This window comes from Panthera tigris, chromosome D2 (assembly GCF_018350195.1).
Source record: "Panthera tigris isolate Pti1 chromosome D2, P.tigris_Pti1_mat1.1, whole genome shotgun sequence".
In the NCBI taxonomy this organism is placed as follows: Eukaryota; Metazoa; Chordata; class Mammalia; order Carnivora; family Felidae; genus Panthera; species Panthera tigris.
The window spans coordinates 83,355,801-83,382,905 of NC_056670.1; the positions used below are offsets into that span (position 1 = coordinate 83,355,801).

General features: G+C 44.8%; 1 long non-coding RNA gene across 1 annotated transcript in view; it reads right to left on the reverse strand.

Annotated features, from left to right (window-relative positions):
• Positions 1-811: 811 nt before the first annotated feature.
• LOC122232029 overlaps positions 812-27,105 on the reverse strand; it is a 71,946-nt gene continuing 45,652 nt past the window's right edge. The window contains exon 3 of the long non-coding RNA XR_006209348.1: positions 812-1,012. This is a non-coding gene — a long non-coding RNA (uncharacterized LOC122232029). The remainder of the gene's footprint in view (positions 1,013-27,105) is intronic.

Consider the following 27,105-nt stretch of genomic DNA (forward strand, 5'->3'; position numbering starts at 1 on the left):
ACCTCCACAGTTCATTTTATAAACGCGCCTTTCATTTATTTTTGCATGCATGCAGACTTAACCCTTGGTTACCTGGCTCCTTTTCAGGTAAATGCAGACGCTTGAAAGCAAATGTGCGTTCCTCCCATGCCCCGTGGGTGTGTGGTCAGTGGGCTGCCCAGCCGCGTCGTTATAGCTGCAGAAATGTGAAAATCCCTCCCTTCCTAACTTAGCTTTCTTAAAGAGCCACTGGTGTCTATTTTCACCCTCGTTTCATTCAGCATTTGTGCTTCGGTTTTCTCAGTTGGGTCCAAAACCTCTGAGGCCATAACAACTTACAACCCAAGCCAGACTGAAGTTTAAATCCAGGTAATAATGGTATCCAGTCACATTTCTTGTTGTTGGTATCGAGTACTTTCCAAAATGAGCTCCACTTTTTTTTTTCATCTTGGGCTCAAAATTTTATTTTTTTTTAAGTTTATTTATTTATTTTGAGAGAGAGAGAGAGAGAGAGAGAGAGTAGGGGAAGGAAAGAGAGAGAGGGAAAGAGAATCCCAAGCAGGTTCTGCACTGTCTGCACAGAGCCCAACGCAGGGCTTGAACCCACGAACCGTGAGATCATGACCTGAGCCAAAATCAACGCTTAACTGACTGAGCCACCCAGGCACCCCTTGGACGCAAAATCCGAGTCGAAAGCTAAAAGGATCACCTCGTTTTCTTTTTCAAAAATGAGCCCTTCTAATTACCCTGGCACTTACACTTTAAGTGCATGGTAATGGGGCAGGTTTTATTAACATTTTTTTAAAGCCAGGATGCCTGTTTAATATTTTGCTTTTGTGTATCCTTCAGCAAAAGCGTATACAATTTCCTGCAGCGGTCGAGGTTTATGTACGGTTCCAGCGGTCGTGGGTGTTCAGGCTTAAGGACACCTCTGCGGAGTTGAGGAGAGCAGCCCTCTTTGCTCTGAGAATTATGTCACCTCCTCTGTCCCATTTCAGCCACGGAGTTCTTTTGACAGACAGCAGGAACAAATCTGCATAAGGAAAAGTAAGTGACAGCTGGGGTCAGACTCTCTCTGTTTAATGACACTGCCAGTTACACATTTTGAATTGTTTAAATATGAGTCTCCCGTCCTCACAATCATCATCTCACTGGTTCCACGCTTCATACCCAACAGCCAGGAAACTGACACGTAATTACACACTTGCTGATGGTATCGCCGGGGCCGATAATTAAAACTGCCACCCGAGGATTACGATTGCTAGTCTGCAGCTGCGTGTTGTCAGGAGGCGGCAACTCCAGCAGCTTTTAACACCACCTCCTTACAGGTGGACCTCGGGTCTCAGCGCTGGAGGGTCCGGCCGGCCTCCGCACATCATTTGCAACGTCTCGCACAAATGAAGAAAATCTATTAACAATCCAATAAGTGAAATACAAACACGATGACCCAAGGGTTAAACTGTCTGCTTGGACTCAGAAGTTGGATCTATTAGGCATTGTTCTTTTTTTCCTTCCTTTTTGCCGCGTTTACCGAAAAGATCACCAAATGCCTTCCCACCTCAAGTTTTCCCTGGTGAAGCAACTAGGATTCAAAGAAACGGACGGCCCGGCGGCATGGTTTCGTGCCTGCGCCTGAGAAAAGAAATAGGGGAGACTCTGGAAAAAGACCAGCAACATGAACAGAAGTTTAAACCCTTCCACGTTTATGGACTACAAGTAGGTTTCATCCTCTGGAAGGAAACGAGATTAGGGTAGAAGAAGGCTGGGGTGGGGACCGTGGGGGTTAAGGAGTCCCCACGCTTCTGCCCAAGGAAGCAGTCACACTGATGGCACAACATCTGGTGACTTCTGACGTCCTGGTTTCTCCTTCATCCACGCAAGGACGCACAGAGGGGGCAGAAGTGTGAAGAGTTGCTAAAATAATCTAAATAGGGCAGGCAGGGAATGCACAAAAGAGAAAGACAGGAGCCATCATGAGTAGGCAAGAGCTGTAGGTTTATGAATGCTAAACATTAAAATATTAGAAAAAGGTAACCGGAAAAGTGAAAGCTGCCGTAGACCAACGATAATCCAAATTTTAATAGGCCCGACAGCATGGCAGAAGCAGCTTGGCCTGGAATGAACTATATTTATTCAACTCAAAAATGAACAATTTATTCCTTGTATTGGGCCCAAACCTATTCATCAGCATGCATTCGTGTGTCTCCCCCGACTACCTGCCTTCCAGACTAGCCTCCCAGCACGTCCCCACTGGGAGATGAAGACAAGACCCCTACCTGAGCTCTGAGCCAAGAGTAAGGGGTAACAGTCGCACAGCACAATTAATTCTACCCCGTACGTGGGGAGGGGCTCTCCTGACACCTGTCGGCTGGGCTGAGCAGCCTCCCTGGTTTTCTGGGACTTGAGACATTTATGCTAACACCCAAAAGTCCCAGACCATCCAGGAAAAGTCGGCCAGCGGCCCATTCCACTCCCATGATATTAAAGATGAAGTTAATTGGTTTTTGTTGCTGATTTTTTTTTTTTACCTTCTTAAACTCTGAGGCAGAATTACAGAATTATGGGTTTGAGGCTACTAGGTCTGTACCCCAGAAATAACTGGCATGACCACAATGCACTTTCTAAAAGCACTCATTTTAATCTGCTGTCATGTAAAATGTCTTAACCTTGAAACCACAAGGATAACTCGCGCACTAGAAAACAAAATCACATGAACTTTTGGAAGAAAGACACATTTTCAGAGGGTTTCTGCTGTCCGGGCGGGATGGACAGCCAAGGTCAACACACACCTGGGGCCTATTCCTGGCTGCATTTGAGCAGTGCTGATCCAGCCCACATTTCCTATCCCCCTCCAGGCTACAGAGGAGAAGGGCAAGCCCAGGGGCACATCGCGACTTTTCTCCTAAGACCCAGGACTCCTTCCTGTGTCTTCCTCTCCAGACCTCTATATCTGCTAAGGATTCTGGGAGCAGGCAACATGTCCAGGCAGGCAACGCTCAGCCCTTCCCTGCCCTGTGATCACCAGCAGGACCGATGGTCCTTATCTATAAATGGTGATGATACTGGCCTTCAAGGAGGTGCCGGGAGGATTGATGAGCTCTAACAAATGTGAAGTCTGTGTTCGTGCTATCCGGCGATATGCTGACAGTCCGTGCTTTAAGAGGAAGAAGTGACTGACCTATTTAATGCACACCCACTTTACAAATTTGAAATGTCATATTGATCATGATCATCACGGAAATCTCGTCAAGTTCTTACCAACTGGTGTTTTCTTAAAGTGCAAGGACGCGAGGAACCTCACTGGTCAGCTCTCTGCTAACACCCAGGGAACGGCAGCACATGTGGCCTGGGATGTTTTCACAATGTCGCTTACGTGTACCACATATATGTTTGTCCTGACAACCAGGCTGTGTGTCTCCCTAAGACTCCAAATGGATCCAGGGCCCAAAAGTTAAATTGTTTTAAAAACTTTTCATAATGAATCACTATTTTTAATATTTAATAAACATAAAATAAAACTGAATTTACTTTGTTTTAAAAAATAAATAGTATTTTTATTAACTAGTCTTTTTTTTTTAATTTTTAATAAGAAATAAAAGCCTGAATCCTCCAACATGAAGATGTTAATGGAGGACAGGACCCCCGTGCAAGTCCAGACGATGATTTGTATCAAGATTCCAAAAGTAGTCGAGCGCTATTAGGAGGAGGAGGAGGATTATCTGAAAACTGACCTTTACCGACCTGCCGATCGCACGTTGCTACATCCAGTGTCTCATGAGGATTCTCAGTTAGTGGCACTGAGGCATCGAAGGAGGAAAACACCAAAACCACAAAAGCAGCATTCGGGATCACAGCTTCCGGCAGAAAGAGGTCAAGTCACCCTCAAAGTAAGGATCCTGTAAATCTGGCCACTGCTTAATGACAGATATCATGGTTGGAGAACGAGAAGAGTGGGCTGTGTGGGAAATTCCTTCACAGTCGCACTCATGGATGTCATGCATGCGGCATCAGTGCACTTACCACCCCCGTGCCCTGCAGCGTCTCACTGCATCTCTCTGGCAGTGCTGGGAGGGAGGCACGCGGGCCCCAGGCTGCGTGCAGACCCCCAGCCCCACAGGCAGCTCAGAGTCAGCAGGGACATCTTGAGAAGAACGTCCATGTGTGTTTAATCATTATCTTGTGAGTGACGATGCAGACAATACAGATTAGTGAGGAAGTATAGAAGTCCACCTTGGTGGGGCAAGTGAGAGGTCACATCAGAAGCCTGCTTCACACAAGTCGCTTCACTCCCGGGGACTCACAGATCTCCGGCCTTGACTCGAGGTTAAAGAAAATAGTAAGATTGTGAATATGATCCAACACAGAGCAGTGGAACAGTGAGGTCCTCGTGGAGGGTTCAAAGTGAAAGATGAAATAAAAGCTTTTCTGACACGCCATTAAAGGCCATCGTCTGCTCATTGAAACAACCTCACTGAGGGATATATTCGGTATTTTGAATGGCTCTAGTCTGTCACTTTAGAACTAGAATGCATGTTCCATATGAAGGAAAGAAATGTTCAAATTCTCAGTAAGACCAAACTGTAGGATAAACAGCTCATTCAACAGAAGTTTGACTCTTTCCAAACAATTGATGCTTTCTTGCACTGTATTGCACAAGAGAAACTAATGACATGCTTTAGGGAGCATGTTTTAAAACCACATGTAGATATAGAAACAGGGTGTGTTAAATTACATTCCGATCCAAAGGCAACCACACATTGGGTTTGGCACTCTTTTCCCAAACTGGAAGATTTGACCTATTTGTAAATGACTGGGGCGCACCAGCCCAGCACATAGGGCCCCCGGAAGTCCTTGGGGAGAAAAGGCACCTTTCCGCAACTGTCGAACCCAACTGGCACCCGGTGACCAGACCGCGTGCAGGTCACAGAGATCTGCAAGCCCAGAGATCACTGGGCTTTCTACAACTGAACCCTAGCCAGAAGCAATGCATGGCCCGTTGCAACAACCTCACTGCAGCACTGTCTAGTTTGGAATTTGCAGGGATGAAAACTGAAAGTGTCCAAAGCTGACCTAACAAAAGTCCCAGCTGCCACTGTTAAGTTGTTAGTTACTGTTAAGACCAGGTCCCTCCGTTAATAATATTGTCAACGGCCTGCAGAGTAAGTGTGCTTGTGGAAAGGAAGACACAACGCTTTGAAATGTGCATTGGGTTTCCATAGTTTTCAGCATACAGATCTTTTACATCCTTGGTTACATTTATTCCTCGGTATTTTATGATTCTTGGTACAATTGTGAATGGGATCAGTTTCTTTATTTGTCTTTCTGTTGCTTCATTATTAGTGTATAAGAATGCAACTGATTTCTTTACATTGATTTTGTATCCTGTGACTTTGCTGAATTCATGTATCATTTCTAGCAGACTTTTAGTGGAGTCTGTCGGGTTTTCCATGTATAATAACATATCATCTGCAAAAAGTGAAAGCTTGACTTCATCTTTGCCAATTTTTATGCCTTATGAAGGAAATTGAAGAAGATATAAAGAAATGGAAAAACATCCCGTGCTCATGGGTTGGAAGAATAAATGTTGTTAAAATGTCAATACTACCCAAAGCTATCTACACATTCAATGCAATCCCAATCAAAATTGCACCAGCATTCTTCTCAAAGCTAGAACAAGCAATCCTAAAATGTGTACGGAACCACAAAAGACCCTGAATAGCCAAAGTAATATTGAAGAAGATGACCAAAGCGGGAGGCATCACAATCCTAGACTTTAACCTCTACTACAAAGCTATAATCATCAAGACAGCATGGTATTGGCACAAAAACAGACACATAGACCAATGGAATAGAATAGAGACTCCAGAATTGGACCCACAAAAGTATGGCCAACTAATCTTTGACAAAGCAGGAAAGAATATCCAATGGAAAAAAGACAGTCTCTTTAACAAATGATGCTGGGAGAACTTAACAGCAACATGCAGAAGAATGAAACTAGACCACTTTCTTACACCACTCATAAAAATAAACTCAAAATGGATAAAGGACCTGAATGTGAGATGGGAAACCATCAAAACCCTAGAGGAGAAAGCAGGAAAAAACCTCTCTGACCTCAGCCACAGCGACTTCTTACTCAACACATCCCCAAAGGCAAGGGAATTAAAAGCAAAAATGAACTCTTGGGACCTCATGAAGATAAAAAGCTTCTGCACTGCAAAGGAAACAATCAACAAAACTAAAAGGCAACCAATGGAATCGGAAAAGGTATTTGCAAATGACATATCGGACAAAGGGCTAGTATCCAAAATCTATAAAGAGCTCACCAAACTCCACACCAAAAAGCAAATAGTCCAGTGAAGAAATGGGCAGAAAACATGAATAGACACTTCCCTAAAGAAGACATCCAGATGGCCAACAGGCACATGAAAAGATGCTCAACGCCACTCCTCATCAGGGAAACACAAATCAAAACTACAATGAGATATCACCTCATGCTGGTCAGAGTGGCTAAAAGGAACAAATCAGGAGACTATAGATGCTGGAGAGGATGTGGAGAAATGGGAACCCTCCTGCACTGTTGGTAGGAATGCAAACTGGTGCAGCCGCTCTGGAAAACAGTGTGGAGGTTCCTCAAAAAATTAAAAATAGATCTACCCTATGACAGCAATAACACTGCTAGGAATTTACCCATGGGGTACAGGAGTGTTGATGCATAGGGGCACTTGTACCCCAATGTTTACAGCAGCACTTTCAACAATAGCCAAATTATGGGAAGAGCCTAAATGCCCATCAACTGATGAATGAATAAAGAAATTGTGGTTTATATACACAAGGGAATACTACTTGGCAATGAGAAAGAATGAAATATGGCTTTTTGTAGCAACGTGGATGGAACTGGAGGGTATTATGTTAAGTGAAATAAGTCAGACAGAGAAAGACAGATACCATATGTTTTCACTCTTATGTGGATCCTGAGAAACTTAACAGAAGACCGTGTTGGGGGGGGGAGGGGAAGGGAGGAAAAAGTTACAGAGAGGGAAGGAGGCAAACCATAAGAGACTCTTAAAAACTGAGAATAAACTGAGGGTTGATGGTGGGGTGGGAGGGAGGGGAAAGTGGGTGATGGGCATTGAGGAGGACACCTGTTGGGATGAGCCCTGGGTGTTGTATGGAAACCAATCTGACAATAAATTTCATTTAAAAAAAATAAATAAATATAAAAAAATAAATAGATAGATAGATAAAAAAAAAATGTACATGGGGATGCATCATTTTCATTAGCCGAAATTCCAGAACCTTTGTTCTATACGTTGAATTGGGACCATTCTGTGCACTGGAAATCTGGGTCTGAGTCTTAAACCATCAAAAACAGAGACAGGCCCCAGTGCCCACATTTAAGTCACTCTCTAGATGCAGCCGAACAAAAACCACACATGTGACTGCGCATTTGTGGATTTTATGGGATTTTTCTTTTTGAATCTGGCAGTCAAAGTAGCCATCCAGCCAAAGAGAAGATCTACAGGGAGAAGAGATACATGCACGTAAGCACAGCGAGTCACGAGAAGCCGTTAACGTCTGTGTCTGCTGCACTTGTGGGATCGTTCATTCACTGACGCCACTACAAACCACCCCCCACCCGCCCACTTTGGGTCCCGTCAGGCCAGCAGGTGCTGTGCAACTCCCCAGGCAGTCACCCAGCCACCTGCCACCTGGATTGCCCTCGGACGGACCGCCCAGAAGAGCAACTTCCCCTGTGAGGACTTAACAATAAACAAGTGAGCAAAACACACAACGACAAGACTCCATCCCATGCAGGAGAGCTGGCAATGAGAAAAGGCAAAATGTAAAGCCTGCACACCTCCATCGATCCCCGTGATCAGAGGCAAAGCATGAATTCAGGGCTTCTGCTCCTGCCAGGGTTCTGGGTGAGATGTGAGCGCCTTTAAAATGGGTGCAGCGGTGCCACATTCTTGGAGACCTTCTTTTATTTTCCTTAAACTGTGACTGGAGGTGTCTGGCCAGGGGGTGAGGTGGGACGGGCTCCTGTTCCTCCTACTCAAGCCCTCTAGGGGCCCCTTTCCTGTGCGGTCCCTGTGCACCCAACCTTCCACCAGGGCCCGCCAGCAGGGGTCACACAGAGGCACAAGGCAGGAGCACCGGGGACCGGAAGGTGTGCCGGAGGCACCACTCTTCCCAGCAAGGCAAAGTCAGAGGCTGCAGGCAAGGAGACTGTTAACGCTGGGGCACGTGTCCACGGTGGCAGGCCTGATGTTTCGCCCAGCTGAGGGCAGCTCGGTCGGCTGGGTGGGTCGTGGAGACCCACTAGCAGCTTGGGGTCTCGGGATGGAGGAGAAAGAACATTGCCTTGGGAGATGCTTTTCCATGGGGACATCAGTCCTGCCCGGGTGCCCCAGCCTCAGCCAGCTGGCCCCGTTAGGAGTCCTACAGCGGAAGTTTCCCCCAACGTGGCGTTCCAAGCGGCATTTCTGCATCATCCAGAACAGTTGGCATATGAGATCAGGTGGTGCCTCCAGAACTAGAGATTTCAGAAGAGCAGGGAGTTTTTCTCAGAAGGAACACATTTTAATTATTATCGGGCACACAGCAGAAGCAGCAGGCCGGACGCAGATAGAGGATGATATTTCAGAGGGTCTGTCTCTTAGGGCCAGGGTTTCTTCCCGTGACTCACCTTTTCCCTCCCTTCAAATGAGCTCTGTAAAAGACTCTCTAAACGTGCACAGTAAATACGCAGTCCCGGCAAGACTGAGAATATTCATAGCATCACCACCACCATGAATAACGCGCCTCCTATTTGCAAACAGCTTAGGATGACGCGTCCTTAATCTGTACACTCTGCCTGCTTCTATCCACCATCATCCCTCTTACCAGAGGTGAGAGAAAACCACAGAAAGCTGAGTTAGGCAGGTCTCACAGAGGAGTTTAGCAATAAGCCAGGCCTGCCCGTGAACACAGCGAGACTGTCCTGTCCTAGATCTGGGCTCATTTCCCAAAACAACCTTGAATCAATCCGAATAGATTAACCGAACCTCCCAGAACAGGAGGCACGGGGACTGGGAAATACGCAGAGATCTCTACAGAGAGGTGAGTTCGTCAGGTGTCAGCTGTCTGTTAAATAATAGTTCTCTGTGGCCCCAGCAGCTTTGCAAATGAAGCAGGGGAGGAAACGCTGTGTTCCAGAGGAGGAACCCCCACTTGGGACAGAGGGCTCAGAAGACGTGAGGTCCACGCACAGCATCCAGAATTACAGGGATCAGGACTGGAGCGGTCATTAGGAAGCTGCTTGGACAGACACTGTGTCCGCAAACACTGGGCCCTGCAGGTTTGGCTTTGATTCTGGTGAGGAAGGGGCTGGCTTGTCCTCTTCTACCTAAGGAAACAGTAACAAAGGTCCCATCGGGACCCCATGCCTGTCTGCGTCCTGTCTCCAGACTCAGCGTCTCCTTCTGCCCGCAGCACCCTCCGCACTGACTCCCTGGGGAAAGGTGTCTACGGGCCGCTCACCCCCACCCGCCAGCTCCTGGGGACCCTGATGTGCATCCTTGTCCAAGACCCCTAAGTCCAAAGTAGGACTTCTGTACCTCGTGACTTCTGTACACTGTTTCGTCTTGTCTATTCCCCCCACCCATTTTTTATTCTGAAAATTTTCGAACATAAAGCAAAGTTAGAAGAGTAGTGCAGCGAACACGCCCTTACTCATACCCAGGTTCGCCAACTTTTAACAGTTTGCATTTGTTAACATTTGTTGAGCTGTTTGAAAGGTGATCACTCTGTCCCTAAAATGGTCCACGTGTCATTAATGGTGATGAGCACTGAGTAATGTATAGAAGTGTTGAATCACTATATTTCACACCTGAGACTAATGTAACACCACGTGTTAACGATACTGGAATTTATCTACACGAATAAGGTATAAAATTCAGAAAATAAAAGGTTTAAAGAGAAAAATAAAAACCTCCTATAATTAAAAAAAAAAGCACTTCAGTGTCTCCTCTAAGAATATGAGGGTTTTTTTTTTTAAGAAATAGAATCTTCCAGGGTTCTATGCCCACCTTTCAAATATACATCATTTTTCTTTTAAGTCGTGGAGGGTGTGGCTTAGATTTCTGTGCCTTCTGTGGAACTGGCGGTCGGGGGGCGGGGGTCCGTGGCTTAGGGACTACTGACATTTGTCCTGGGCACGAAGGCCCCCGATTTCAACAAAACCAGGAACGGTGTCCACAGAATGAGCACCTGGAACTCCTCATAGCAATTTTAGCACCAAATGAACTACAAGGGCAAGTGGATGAGACTGAGACAAGCCATGTCTATCAGTAAAGGTTTCTTCTGAGTTGTTTGCCTGGTGACGAACACCTTCCAGATCAACAAAATAGGCACTTCGAGAAGTAACTCTGGACAGTGATATTTGCAAAGAGAAAACCTGGAGGACGATGCATTGTTGTGTTGGCTGCAAGGGTACTTACTATAGACCTCAAAATTGGAAGGGGCGGGGTTCGATGTCCCTTCTTTTATAAGATAACCAGAGCGGGAAGCAGAGGGTTGTAGACCTGTTCCTTATCCCCTATCCCCTTCTCCCCACAAAGGAATCTTTTTTTTTCTTTAAGGTTTATTTATTTTGTGAGAGAGAGGGCAAGTAGGGGAGGGGCAGAGAGAGAGAGAGAGAGAGAGAGAGAGAGAAACAGAGGACCTGAAGCAGGCTTCGTGCTGACAGCAGAGAGAGCCCAATGTGAGACTTGCACTCGTAAACCATGAGATCGTGACCTGAGCCGAAGTCAGACGCCCAACTGACTGAGCCACCTAGGTGCCCCACAAAGGGGATCTTTCTTAGAGCAAACAAGTAAAGGCCCCTTTTACAAAGATCACACATAGATCCAAACATCTTAAGCTTCCCCTTCCAGGACTCACACCAGCTCCTGACTGATGGGTGAAGTTGGGCAGGGCTCTGCCCAGGAACATGGGCCACACCAGTCGCATCCCACCTGCCCAGCTCTGTGCTCACCCCTTTCCTCCACAGCCTATACCCGCTAAAAACTTCCTTTGGGAAAAGTCTTGGTGCTCATTCATACTATGGTGTAAACAGCTTAGTATAATCTTCCTAAATGATTTACATTTTGGAAGGTATCAAACTCTTAAGCTAAAGAACTATTTCCCTAGGGGGCACCTGGGAGGTTCAGTAGGTTAGGTGTCCAACTTCGGCTCAGATCATGATCTCACAGTTCGGGAGCTCAAGCCATACATCAGGCTCTCTGCCGTCAGCATGGAGCCCTCTTGGGATCCTCTGTCCCCCTCTCTCTGTTCCTCCCTTGCACGTGCACACATGCTCTCCCTTAAAAGTAAACAAATGTTAAGAATTTTTTTTATTTTTTTTTTACAGTTTTTTCCCTAAAAGTCACATGAAGAGTCAGACTATATTCATTTAACCCACCGGCGGAATATGCCCAAGCACCCCAAAAGCTCCCTGGAGAAGTGATACACAAAAGAAAGACGGGGTGGCCATACTGACCCTGGCAGGGACAGAAGGAAAGAGGAACGGGCCAGGGCCTTTGGCTCTGCCCTGGAGCCCCTCTGGAAACCTCACTCACCCCCAGCCGTCCTGCGGGCAGCCAGTTGGCATCCATTCCCTCCGATCCTCTGTGACACTGGAGTCCCGGCTGAAGGATGCCCTTCAGACGCAAGAAGGCAGTGGCGTCTTGCCAGCCACCAGAGCCTGGTTCCCTCAACCAAACGATGAGCAACTGCGGTCACAGGTGGCCACAGCCCATTGGACAAAGGTGACAGGGCATCCGGCTGCACACAGGATGCCTGCGGGGACCGCAGCAAGTGACCAGTGCACGCAAGGCGCGGGATGCTCACAGCCACATCCCAGCACTGCGGACAGTACCCCTTGCCCCCAAGGCAGCATAGTCCCTGCTGCCACCCATCTGGGGCAAAACTGAGCCCACCCAGTGCCCACCCAGCGGGGCTCCGGCAGGAATGGTGGCAGCTTCACAAGAAACAAGGTCAGCGGACCTCCACCCACCTGGCCAGTGCCCAGCGAAGAAAAGGCAAACCTCTCTTGCCTCCCATCTTCCAGGCTCTGGGCTCCTCTGCACAGGAGGCCAGCCCCAGGCTGCCAGGGCACCTGGACCTGCAGGGAAAAAATCGGGGGCTCTCACAGACACTCTGGCCACCAGAGTACTGACAGGGGATCTCCCTCCTCTTTGAACCTCCTCCCCTTTGAATAGGGACATGGTCAGGATGTACCTGCTCCCCTGCTTTTTGTTCCTGCTTCCAGCTCAGGACCAACCAGAGGAAGCCACACACGCCCCCAAGTGAATCACGTAGGATGGGGTGCTTCTAGAAGGCCGCCTCCAGCTTTCTAGGCCGGCAGCTTCCAGGCAGGCCCACCTGACGCCATCCCTTTGTTGCTATAAACTTTCCTGCTCCCCTGGCTGCCTCTGAGTCTCTGACAAATGCAAGTGATGGAGGCTGAGACCCTCGCTGTGGCAAACTCTGAGCAAACACCCTCTGTTTGTTCTCATTTGGGTGATCTTTAGTTTATCTCCAAAAAGGACATGCAAAGACCTCAAATAATACACATTAACTTCTCCTTATCGTAATAGAATAAGAGGATAAACCATCAACTCGGAGAAAATATTTGCAAATTACATACCTGGTAAAGTACTTAGTTCTAGAATATACCAAGAACTCTCAAAATTCAACAATAAGAAAACGAACAACTCAGTAAAAAATGGGCAAAAATTTGAACAGACATCTAACTTAACAAGATACACAAATGCGAGGGGTGGGGGGGCACTGGGTGGTTCGGTTGGTTGAGCATCTGACTCTTAATTTTGGCCCAGGTCATGATCCCAGAGTCGTGGGATTAAGCCCCACATCAGGCTCCATGCTAAGCATAAAGCCTGCTTGGGATTCTCCCAATCTCTCTCTCTCTCTCTCTCTCTCTCTCTCTCTCTCTCTCTCTCCCCTTCTCCCCCATTTACATGCTCTCTCTCTCTAAAAAATATTAAATTAAAGAAAAAGACACACAAGGGCGCCTGGGTGGCTCAGTCAGTTGAGCGTCCGACTTCGGCTCAGGTCATGATCTCACAGTCCCCCCGCGTAGGGCTCTGTCCTGACAGCTCAGATCCTGGAACCTGCTTCGGATTCTGTGTCTCCCTCTCTCTCTGCCCCTCCCCTGCTCATGAGTCTCTCTGTCTCAAAAATAAATTAAAAATACATTAAAAAAATAATTTAACAAAAAGACACAAATGGCTATACCCCTATTAGGATGGCCAAAATCAAAAATACTGGCAATGCCTGGTACTGATGGGGCTGAGGATGCCTGCAGCTCTCATTCATTGCTGGTGGGGGTGCAAAACAAGTCACTTTGGAGAACAGGCTGGCCACTGCTTATACAGTTAACCATAACCCACCATCTGACCTATCTAGCCCAATGCTAGGTTTTTATCCAAGAAAAATGAAAACTTATGTTCACACACACAAAAATCTGTACCTTGAAACCCTGAACGGTTTTATTTATAATCACCCCAACCTGAAAACAGTCCAATGGGAAAGCAAACTGCGGTCCATCCATACAATAAAAAGAAAGCAGGTTCTGATACGTGCCACCATATGGATGCATTGCAAACACCAGTGAAAGAAGCCAGGCCCAGAGTCCCATCGTGTGAGATTCCAGTTACACGGTGTCCCAGGGAAGGCAGGGCTGGGGGGCCAGGAAACAGAGCCATGACCACCAGGGACTGGGAAAGAGAAAGCCATTTGCTACAAAGGCACAGCGCTAGGGACATTTGGGGGGGGGGGTGACGGGACAGATCTGTATGGTCACTGAGGAGGCCTTGTGCCTCCAAGCACTCATCCAAACCTAGAACAGCGTCTCTCTAGTGAGGATCTTACTGCAGGGAGGTTTACAAGGAAATAAGTGACATTTTTAAATTTTTTTTTAACGTTTATTTATTTTTGAGACAGAGAGAGACAGCACGAACGGGGGAGGGGCAGAGAGAGAGGGAGACACAGAATCGGAAGCAAGCTCCAGGCTCTGAGCCATCAGCCCAGAGCCCGACGCAGGGCTCGAACTCGTGGACCGCAAGATCGTGACCTGAGCTGAAGTCGGACGCTTAACCGACTGAGCCACCCAGGCGCCTCAATAGGTGACATTTTTAAAAAATCCTCTCTAGCAATATGGCTTTTAGGATGCTTGTTTCCAGCAAGTTCTGAGGCAATCATGATACCCTGTGGTCAGCACGTTGCACTTTTTATGCTAAAAGGCCATCAGTAATGGAGTCCAACACTGACTGCAAAAACGGAGAAAATAACGGAAGCTTCTGCTTCCCACCAACATTGAATCCCCTCTTTGTGCACCCACACCCAGCACGCCTCCCAGCCTATCGATTTCCTTGGATTTACAACACACTGTTTTCTAACAACCAAGGTAGTATATACTCACAATAGAAAATGTTAAAAAGAGGAAGACTCAGAGGTGCCTGGGTGGCTCCGTAGGTGAAGCATCTGACTCTTGATTTCAACTCAGGTCGTGATCTCAGGGTTCGTGAGATTGAGTCTCTAGTTGGGCTCTGTAGAGCCTACGTGGGATTCCCTCTCTCTCCTTCTCCTGTGGTTGTGTGTATGCTCCCTCTAAAGGAGGGAAGGAAGGAAGGAAGGAAGGAAGGAAGGAAGGAAGGAGGAAAGGAAGGGAGGAGGGAAAGAAGGAAAGAAGGAAGGAAAGGAAGAAGGGGAAGAGGGAAGGAGGGAAGGAAGGAAGGAGGGAAAGAAGGAAAGAAGGAAGGAAAGGAAGAAGGAGAAGAGGGAAGGAGAGAAGGAAGGAAGGAAGGAAGGAAGGAAGGGAGGGAAGGAGGGAGGAGGGAAGGAAGGGGGGAGGGAGGGAGACACAAATAGTACCAACGGTACCACTACAACTTGACCTAACCTGTGGCTTTCTTTTTTGGAATCTTTATTTTGTTTTTCCTTGAATGAAGTTATTGCTACCATTACCGAAACACTGAAGCTCATCACAAACACAAGATATGTGTAAAATGAACATAATGAAAATAAAACAAGTTGACTACCTTGTAAGATTAAGCTTAAAAATAAAAAAAAAATAGGTAGTGCTGCAGCTAAATAATTTCTCTAAAACACGTACTCGAAAATGAGGTCCTCAGTAAAGAGAATGGACCTGGTTGCAATGGGTCACGAGAGAAGGGCTCTCTGGCCGCCCCCGCGGGAGTTGCCGAATCAGCAGGCCGGGGCAAAGTCTGAGAATCTGAGCTTCTGTTAAACTCTCAGGTGTGGCTGCCACTGCTGCTCTGGGGACCCCACTTGGAGAAGCCGTGCTCTAAGATGTATTCCTGTCTTCCAGGCTATTTCAGTTTTCATCCTGAACATAAGTACCGAGAAAATCGATCTCATTTTCACATTCTCAGAAATATTTAACCAATGCACCGTGGTAATGGTGAATACCGAGAATTCTTAACAAAACGGCATAAATAACTTGGGGTTTAAGGCACAACCTTCGGCATCTGCCCCTCTGAATAAATGATGTGGTCGGATCCTGGAGGTGATGACACCACTCCTGTCACGTGGGGAAACATTCATGAATACCTTTTGTCAAGTCTTTCAAGGGTGCCTTCATAATGTTCAAAATATGTCAGTGGGTTCTTCAGACGAGTTCGTAGCCAGGTCGTCTATACAAGGAGAAAAATCCCACCCCCGCCAGTGGCCAGAGCCCTCCCTCTGCCTTCCCGTCCCCACCTTCACTTGTCCCGCACATGGAATACTGATGTCAGCTTAAGCTGCCTTCTCGGGATGAATGTAGGTTGTTCAAATGAGCTAATATGTCTGCAAGATATGCTAATTTGCAAAGCCGGCTGTAATCATGCATACAATCTCCCAGTTTGGAGATTTCATCCAGAAAGCTCTCAAAACACAAATAGAGTGAGGACTTTTTCAGGCCAAGTCCAGGAGGCATCCTTATTAAAGGGGGGCTCTCTCTAGTCCCTGCCTGTCCTGCCTCCTCTTACCATGACAGACCGTTCAAGTCTGTTAGCACCTCTCTTCTGTCCCCAAGTCTATCTGGGGTTTCCCTGTGTGTGCTTCAGGGTGGTGGTGTCATATCCACAGCATCCATTTGGCATCTGTACAGTCAGACAGAGGGCTGGGACCTCCACATTGCCTCCAAAGGGGAACATTAGCCTCAGCCCAAGTGACAGTTGCCAAAACCGTCAGTTAGATATGCTCATTGCACATTTTTTTTACTAAATTCATTATACTACATATCAGTATTAACATATTTTAAAGTTCTTTACATGCTAAAATTCATTTCACACCATCAGTGGTAAGCATTAAGGCCTCATAGTATTACATTAAAAAAATACACCTTCCTGGATAATTTTAAGAAAAAATGTGAGAGTGACCAAGGTCACAGACAAATTAAAGGTAAAAATAATCCCAGGAGAATATAATCTAATCAAGCCATTATAATCTTATAAGAAAGAATTCCTTGAGCCAAGATTCAATAAATATGTTCATTTCCACATTTATTTTTAAAGTATTTGGTCCCTGCATTCTTTCATCCACTTTGAGTAATAAATGATGGTGTATGGAAAGATAGATGGATGGATGGATGGACGGATGGATGGATGGATGGATGCGTGGATGGATGGATGGATGGATGTGGATGGAAGGATGGATGGATGTGGATGGATGGATGGATGGATATACATGGATGGATGATGATGAAGCAGAATTATCATTAGATCTGGAAACAGATCTGCCTCTCCTGCTTGACAGTTGTATAATTTTGGTCAAGTCACTTTAGCCCTCGGTATCCCCGGTTTTAACCAAAAGCACAATAATTGCTGTCCTACTGACATTTTGGGGTTATGGTGAGAACCCATTTTCCCAAAGAAACTAGGACACAGTAAGATTAAGCGACTTGCCCATAATCATGCATCAGAGCCAAGGCGCAGACCCAGCTGCCTGGCCATACGAGCACGTAACCACTATGAGCTCATATTTGGGGTCACACAGACTTGTGTTGGAGGACTGGATCCATGACATACAAGCTGCATAACTTTACTTAGACTCTAACCTACTTCCTCAGTCATCTTTAAAATAGGTATAATATTTGTATTTTACACAATTTTATGGATTAAATGAGATGACACATGTAACTTGTTTAGCACCTCATCCGGCACACAATAAGAACTAAAGGTTGTCTGGGCGCCTGTGTGGCTCAGTCCTGGAGCATCTGACATCGGCTCAGTTCATGATGTCACAGTTCATGAGTTCCAGTCCCACATCGAGTGAGCACAAGTCCCGCTTCAGGTGAGCCCCGCTTCTCAGTCTCTCTGTGTCTTCCCCCCTCTCTCTGCCCCTCACTCACTTGCACCCTCTCCCCCGCCAAAAAAATAATGAGAACTAAAAGTCTGAATTTTTAAAAATATTTAAGACAGGACACTGTTAGTCAACTGAATTACTGAGCACAGTTTCAGCAATACATATCTGAATGCATATCTGAACATCCATCCAGTTCACCTGTTGCTGAACAAAGAGATGGGAAAGTGTTAGAATTCTGTGTGCACACATGCCTATGAACTTGTGTGTGTGTGTGTGTGTGTGTGTGTGTGCACGCGCGCGCATGCATGCATGCACAGGCTCATGGGCTTTCCTTCAGCTGAGTTGCTACCATGATTATCTCATCAAGAAGAAACTTTGGAACCAAAACAAAAACACTAACACACTTCTGCAGCTGTGTCAGGAATTTCAATAAACTGCGTCCCACGTTCAGAGCAGACTTTAAAATGCCTGCAGACTCGCAAATGGGGGACCAAAGGAGGCATTTTCTGAATGCTTATCCAATCGTTGCTTCCTCAAACTCTTCCAAATAGTTTTTGGGTGATTTTTTTGGAGATTAGGTAGTCATAAATGAGCTCACCTGTGTTTCCTCTTCCAGCTTCTCAAAGAGCCCGATGACTGACCCACCCAGGCTGCAGAGCTGATGTTCGCCACCTTCCTCCAGCGAACCCAGATAACTCACTCACAATTCAGGCCAGCAAGAGAAGATGCCAACCGGCCTTTGTTCCAGATGGTGAAGTGGAGGTGGGCAACTCCACGGCAACCCCAGCCTTTCAAACTGTGTTAATTTATGGGTCAGTTTCCCATCGGTGCTCTAATAAATTACACAAACTTAAGGGCCTCGAGCAACACCGACGTATTACTTCACAGCTGTACAGGGCGGAAGTCTGATGTGGGGGTCACTGGGAGACAACCAAGGCAGGCGTTCTTGGCTCCTTCCTCCATCCTCGAGGCGAACAACAGTGAGCTGAGTCCTTCTCACATCACATCACCCTGACTCACTTTCCTGCCTTCCTCTCCCACATTTAAAGACGCGTGATGTCACCGGGCCCACCCAGTTGATCCAGCACAATCCCCCTGCATAAGGGTAAGCCGATGAGCAACCTTCATTCCACAGGCAACCATATTTCCCCTCCGCCACAAAACATAAAATATCCAGTTTCCAGAGATTAGAATGAGGCATTTCACTGCCTCCTAGAATCTACTATCTCCTTCAACTCTTGCACCTCCTGTAACTCTTCCTCAAGTAAAAGAAATTCTCAGCGGGGGGTGGGTAATCTGACACATAAGAAACCATAACAAAGCAGGTTTTAGACATTGGCTTTTCACAGAGTATCTGTTCTTTGCAGAAAGACACGGTACCGCATCTGTGATGGACACTTGGAATAAATCTGAGCAAAAGGGATGAATCTCTAACTGTAGAGTGAAGGGCGGTAGAATTATGAGAGAGTAAGCTGTTCTTCAAGGGTATGTGTGGTGATTTAAAAGCCACTGCCTATCACTCATTCATTCACTCACTCACTCAGACAACATTTACTGAACACCCGTGACCTCTAGCACATGTGTGTATGCTGGGGAGCTGAGCCAGTTAAGATGATCGTGGTCCAAGGTCCCAAAGAGTCCCTGATTCACCCTATGGGGAGACTTGAAAGGGGCTTTAAAAGGTATGAGGTGCCTGTACGCCCCCAGCACAGCACTGTCTGTAGCCCGGCAGCTTTAACCAGGATGAAACAGGTCCATGAGACGCACCACTTGTCTTAACTGCTGTCCTAACCCTTTCCATCCATACTCTCAACCCTTAGATAAGATCACGGGGTAACCTCTGTGTTAACACATTCATAAAGACGAGCACGATGGCAAATCTTTTATTCACGTGGACCCCAGGAAGGGCAAACGCTGCCGAGAAGGGCAAGAAACAGCAATAGAGGCGTGTCAGACCTCAGGGTGCAAGGGAACTAGCAGTTGCTTCAGACAGGATCCCAGTAGGAACGCACCCTCCAGCATGCTTCCTGGTGCACAAAATGGAGACAATCATACCCAGCGAGTAGGGGTGTTGTGACGATTAAATTGAATGATAACAGATGTAAAGCAATCATCACCTAGTAGGTATCCATTAAATGTTGGTTTTCTCTGCCTCCAGCAGTTACTCACAAATTATCAGCATTTGCTGAATCCTGAAACACCAGCAAGTTACTCAAAACAAATCATTATAAACACTATGCTCGTGCTGGCTGTAACTTCTTTCCAATTTTGGCAAAATCATATAAGAACCACTCGGGGACATACGGATCTAGCATGAGGTGTATTTTGACTGGGCACAGTTCCATCATTGGGTCCAACCCAACAGCCAACTGGACTTCCCTCCACTTTGTCAAAGTTGCCCCAGTAAAAAAGGGTGAAGTCAGGTTCCTTGTGGGAAACCCATCAAAAAAGCAAAACTGATGGAAAATAAGTAAGTTTCATGGAAGGTAGGACATGATGGCAACTGCAAGGAATAGATTATGGGTCGGAGAAACCCATGGCCACGTCTGGGCTAGACACTCAAAGTCACCACACCTCCCTGCAGAGCCGGGGCAGCGGTCAGGTGTCACAAAAAGTGAGAGGGTCTGGAACACTCTGGAAAGAAACAGGATGGAAGGAAGGCCGAGCTGAGGATGGGTAATCTGGAAAACACTATTAGCTCTTGAGGGCCGACTTGAGAAGAAGCATGAAGCTGAGGTAGGACCTAGGGGGGAGGGGAAAGTGACAATCAGTTTTGCAGCTACTTACCAGAGATGAGCTGATACTAACTAAATGACAAAAAACAACTATATCTAGATCTAGATATACATATACATATACATATAGATGATATCGATGATATCGATATATAGATATATAGATATAGATATAGATATATAGATATAGATATAGATATAGATATAGATATAGATATAGATATAGATACAATGTGCGCTTAACTGTGTGCATTCCTGGATGCACCGAAGTGAGGAACGGGGCAGATGTAGAAATCCCAGCTCTGGACGAAGAGCATGCACAACAGCCACCAGCTCACTAGCTCGCCTCCGAGGTGCGGCCCCTCTTATCTTTGAGTAGATGGTGGGGCCCCCCAGAACTGTCCTCACTCGAAGGTTTAATGAAGATAGGACCCACATGCAAAATGGAACGTCTAGAAAAAGGCTGACGGAGGTCATGCTTTCAAAGAATTGCTCTAAAACCAGGCGAAAACAGTTGCAGGCACACATTTCTTTACATTCTTGGGTAACCCTAAGAGAGAATGGAATATGGAAGAGAAGAGCTATATGGGGTAAGAGACAGAACATCACAAATAAAGATGAAAATAAAGAATGAGAAGTGGGTACATGTTAAACTAACAGGACTCACTTTTACAGAAGTGAAACCTCTTAAAACAGCATGAATTTGGACAACGTCGAGAACATAGGAACACGGACAAGCCTGTGGAACATTCCAACAAATGAGGTGGGAAAGTAAAGGGTCGTAAGGGAAAGGTGATGGAGACGTAGAACAGATTGAGGATTCCAGTGTAGACCCATCGGATCCAACGTAGATGTGGTTGTTCCACTCACTCATTCCTCCATTCACTAACTCATTGATTCATTCATTTTTCCATCCTAAAGTTCTCTGAGTGAGTCCCGACTACGTGTGGCTGCTGGACATAAGCAGTGGGGAAGCCCCACGCCCACCACAGTCTGGGGACAAGACAGGACAGAAGCAGGAAATGGGGAGCTCAATGCCAATCACTGCCGGGAAGACAACACACACATGAGCCTCTCGTGGGAAACGTGGCTGGATGCAATCTAGGCAAACAAGTCAGGAAATTAGGAGTACAAGTGAACAGAACAGGTAGCAGACAATGAGCGTATCCAGCCATAGAACCAGGAGAAAGCAATTGCAAGAATTGTGAAGAAAAAGCAGAAAGTGTGTATTTTAAAAGAAACAATATTAAAATTAAAATATAACTAGCAAAAATCCAGAGATGGGAAAGGAAAAAAGGTAAGGCCACATATTTCCCCACCTCTCGTCATCTCATAGGTTGGGGCAGATCAGTGTTATTTGACACTGATTGATCAAGAACTAGAAAGGCAAGCAATTTTTTTGTTATAAAAGTGCCCACTAGAAGAACCAAAATGAAATTTAATCTTTGTAAGTACTAGACAGCCTCTGTCTCCTCTCCAGTTTGACCCCCCTCTCTCTCTCCCTCTCTCTGTCTTCTCTCTCTGTCTCTGTTTCTTTCAGTCTCTCTCTCCATCTCTCTCTATCTCCTTCTTTCTGTCTCTCTCTGTCTCTCTTTCACACACACACACACACACACACACACACACACCGAGGAGTGTTTATTCCAGATAAAATACAGAGAAAGCATTCTGTATGCAAAGCCTTGGTCTTTGCTCTCTCTGTGCATTGTTTTAATTCTCTCAACAAATATATGATGTAGGTTTCTTTTACTCCAATTTTACAGATGAGGAAACCGTTTCAGAGAGGCTAAGTAGCGTAGCAAGCGAACAGAAAAGCCAAGATGGGAACGGAGTTTCTTTCACATCATGGCTTATGCTGTAAAGCAGCGTCCTTGTTCTTGCCTTCCTTTTGTTTGCAATAATGGGAGAATGGAAACAGTGTCAACATCTATTAGCGGAGGACAAGTTAGACGACTTGGTTTCTGGAATACTAAGCAGGATTAAGTTTCATCAGCTTCCACTTATGTATAGCAATGAAAAACATGTCTGAGATCTGTTAAGTGAAGGAAACGGAGCCCATGTATATAAAAGGCGACTCTTGTGTACGTGCCCAGCCACTGCCTGGGAGGGGACAGCAGAAAGTCAGACCTGGACCAGAGGAGAGGCCAGGACAAGGGGAAATGGGCCGGTGGCAGGGGTGGGGCTGGTTAACTTTTAGTTTAACATATTTTGTATTCTTTGCTTCCTTGAATAATAAGCGTGTCTTTCTTTTATGCTTTTTAAAAAAAAAAACTAATTTTGAAATAAAGAATAAACATTTCCTGGATACTTCCCCAGGATATGATCTGTTCCAAGAGGTACACACCCAAATCAGGAGGGCTGGCAACATTCTGACAATAGGATTTCTAGAAAGAGAGGAAAAAATGACTTCAAGATGTGATGTTTCCTTATAAACAAGAGGCAGTCACAGCTGAACTCCTGGCTTGATATTTGAATGTCCCCGTGGCATTTTTTCCCCCAACTATTATAAAGAGAGATGTTATGAAGTCCTGCTTGAGGAGGGCTTCAGCTTGGAGCACGGGTCCTTGTTTTCACAGGGTGTCAAGCCTGACTTCCCCTCCGCCGCTCATTTCGACATGAACGAACCCCCAGCTCATGGAGCAAGAGGCGAGCACTTGTCTATACATCTTGTATTTTCCCGCTGGACATGCTCCCCACTCCCTGGGAGGCATTCGACAGCTAAAGGCAGGTCTGTTTATCCCCTTTCGATGAGGACAGCCTCTCAAAGGAAAAACTGCAAAATTACCAGGGATGGTTCTATGTAGTCGGCCACCCCTTTACTCTGGAGGAAGACTTTCAAAAGATTTAACTAGAAGCTTCGTGGAGGAGAAAGGGTAATACTTTGGGTAAACCACCGGGCCCAATCTACGGTGGCATTTTTACAAAAGGAATTAGGATGTCATCACGCAGGGCTTGTGAGAACAGGAGCTGTGTTTCAACACCATGTCCTAAACATAAATACCGGTGATGTGGTCATTTGCCTGTTTGTGAATTTCCATTACGGATAATTAAAGAACAAACCCCACTTCAGTTAGGGAAGATATACAACCTCTTATCGGAGGACTGTAGATGTTCTCTTTAACAGTGTACAGAAACGAAGATTAAATTTCAGAGAGAGATTTATTTTGTGCTATTGTCCCGTTATTCACCAGAGAATTCTGCAATGCAAGTAATCTGATCAGAATAATGCATAGGGACATATTTCAGAAAACCAATAATTGTGGTAACACTGGGCTCTGCAAGGTGCCAAAATAAAGTCCAGAATCACTCTAACCTTCTCCCTCAATTCCTTAATCAAAGCTTCCTGAGATGGTGTGATGTCGTCCATTACAGGCACAAGCTGGCAGAAATCACTATTGGACTCTTAGAGATTTATTTTAATTTGAGATCTATAACACTTCTCTAGACCTAAAATCAAAATGGTATTTTACAGACGAGCCCTACAAAGATTTTACAGCTTTCGTATCTTAAGAATTCTTTCGTCCTTGGTTAGACACTGCAGGTTGCTTTTTTTTTATTATTATTATTATGTTACAAAGCCGTTAAGTCAAACAATAGAAAAATTACTAAAACTGGCTGTATTTAAATTCTGTTTACTTCTTTAACCTTTTGACTTACCTCCATAAAAGGTAATCTTTCAAGAACAAGTCCCAAACAGAATCATTGCCACTTTGCTTTCCTCAAATCCTTACGGAATAAACAGAATCTGTAACAAGATCCCTTTAACCATTTTTTATTCTGCTCCTATTTGCAATGATTTTATAACAGACGGCCGGTTTGCCTCCTCACATTATCACAATCAGTGCATCCTGGGATTAAAAACCATTTAGAGCCCAAGTCTTAAACATACTCCCCACACAGCAGTATAATGAACATTATGCATTGTTTCTTTTTATTGTTGCCAGCTTTACTGGTTCAACCAAGAAGCTGGGGAGGTTGGTCCTCATTTTGAAGCAGGGGAGAAATCCGCTTACCAACATGGAAAGTGGCATCCAATGAGATTGCTAAGGTGGCAGGGAACTAAATGCATGAGCCCTTGATGGCCACCATCCCCATTTTATCATCAAATGGTCACGCACTAGATACCTCTCCAGAGACTTTTCCTGGGAATATTTTCTTTACAAACATGGACTGGTGTCCAAATTGCTCAAGAACAAATACGTTGAGTCCCTGAAAAATTGCATTAAGAAGAGCAAGGCAATCTAACAAGTGGCTCAGAAGCCTAATCAGAGGGGAAGTTGCAGGCAATTCTGGGGAAGTCCATTCAGCTGCCCGTGGATGGATTAGAGGTATGAGTGGGTCCCAGGAGGAGGTGCCACCCCACCCACCTGTGGTGTGCTGGTCCACCCAAAGGGCAGGGCACCTCTCCTTGGGCGTGGCATCTCCAATAATGAAATTACGGAGGAGAGGTCAGCTACATCCACACAGCATCTCCTTCCAGGTTCCCCCAGCATGAAACACGGGTGGGGGGCTGGAGGAACCGGGCCCTGATCAGCCACAATTTCCCAGCCTTAGGTCAAAGATAGAAATGACTCTGCAGGGACTGAGCACCAGGTAAGATCCCAAGTAGCCCCTTTCGTTGTTACTCACCTAAATATACCTCCCAAAGATGGTGAGGCTTGAAATCTAAGGTGAACTTGAATTTAGATGATGAGATCAGAGGATATTTTAGTAAGTCTGTGTTTCTTGCACCGGTTTTCTACGCCTACCTAAGAATGACTCCCTTGCAAACAGTTAACAGAGGAGGAAAGAAACTCCATCTCGAGAGTCAGTATTAATCTTTAGTTTATCCATGAAAATGAGAAGCGAGTGCTTTTTAAGGAAATGAATGCCTTCTGATCCTCACATTAAGAATACTAATTTAGTCTATCTTAGTAATAAATAACATGGCCACCTAATTTCTGTATAGTGTTTTACAGTCATTGTATTACTTCTGTTTCTTAACTATGTGAACCAGGTAGGTATTATAATCTCCATTTTAGATGATAAAAGTGAAGCTATGGACAAATATTAACTTTATTATTGTTAAAATTAGAAATAAAGCAAAGATGTCTATTGTGACTGACTGTTTAAAACGGTTCTATCAGATTTTCCCAATGCAATGACATGTTGAAATGTAAATATGTATACATATATATTTCCCATACATAGAAACCTTAGTATTAATTTGAGGACGAAGTAAAGTAGCCAGAAACAAGTTAAATGTAGAAAAATTAATCTCTAACTTATTGGAAAATAGATTGGGAGAAAATTACTCCTATAATAGCAAACAAGAACATAAAATACAAGGATGAATCCTAACAAAAATTGCACAGAATTTGCAACAGGAAAACCACAAGTATTTCCCGAGAGACAGAAAGACATTTTATAGAAATATATCATGGCCATTGATAGGAAGGCCGAATATGGAAAAGATGAATATTTTTCCCAATTAATTTAAAAGACACAGAAACACAGTCGTAGCCACCTTGGGCTGGGGTGGGGGGAGAGGCAGGGAGGGGGAGGGGGAAGAGGCATTGCGTTGACCCCTCTCAGAATCGTTCCAAAACCTGTATCAGAAATAAATGGGAAGAACTAAGATGTGAGAGGGGAAGAGCCGTATGGGGAAATTTCCCTGTCAAAAAATCCCATTTAACTAATGACTTTTTCACTTACAAGGGAGAATTAAAACTATGGGACAGGAATGTGTGTATAATAGATATATTTAGTAGTTTGGGCAGAAATGTCCATGTGTTAAAAAAAAATGGACATACCTCACATGATATGACAAAATAAATTCCCAATAAAAGTAACCTAGTAAGTAAATAAAAAATAAATATGCAAAGTGTTAATAGCAAAATGTTTTAAATATATTTGTAGACTGTGCATTCAAAGACAAGAGAATCATGTCTGCCTTTCTGAATGAATGCATGAACGAACGAATGAAAAAAAAACCACCAAAATAATGGGGGCAAGATCAGAAAGAATGTAGGAAATGTGATGATTTAAAATATTTTTTTTAAATAAGAGGCAAACCTAGAAAAAGATTGTAACTAATATGGTCATGGATTGATATTCTAAATACTTAGTGATTTTATTAGTCAATACGGAAAGGACAATTTGAGAAAAGTGGAGAACATTTCAAATTGTGGTTTGGGACAGTCAAGAGGGACATAAGCTGTGACATTATGCAGCTCTGAGCCTGGTCAGTGACATAAATTTATCCTGGTCATCATCTTCAGGGTTCTGGGATTTTCTCCATCAGCCTAGACACAGAAACACCAATCCAAACACACTTTCAATACTTTAACATCATTATCTAGAGATGGTGTTGCCTTACCAAGATTCCTTGATAAATACATACTTTCATCCACTTTTTACTAAGCTGAGGTTTTGTAAAATCATCTTTACAAAAAAAAAAAAAAAAAAGCTGGAATTCCATGCTAACTTGGCTCACAAAATTAAGACAGAATAGTTTTTTCTCTTCTGTGAAAATTAATCCATTTATCTTATACATAAATTACAAATTATTATGCAAGAATGATATAAATCTACTATATTGTCAGTTATGTGGTTGAGGTTCCAAAAAAAAAACCTCTATCTTAAAAGTTTCCAAACATATGTGCACATGGAAAATTAAAAATGGAAGGGAGCAGGAAACAATAAAAAAAATAGTAAATTGTCCAATTCACAGGCATAATTCAGGAAAAAGAAATAGAGAAGTATGCAAAAAAATCGTTTTCCTCTAAAAAGATTTAAAAAAATAATACATGACATGATGCATAAGGGCAAGCCTGTCTTACAATTTTGTTTTGTATTTCTGCTTTACTAACAGAATAGACGTTCTTTATTTAAAAATTACCAAACAGGACTCGGATTGTGATGGCAGGCTGAGTCGTATTTTTCTCTCATGGCTCTCCAAACCCTATTGAAATCACTGAATTTTAATCCATTATAATACTGGAAGATAAGTACCCCATCAATAGATAGAAACAGGAAGGAAATTCTGGAAAATTCAGAG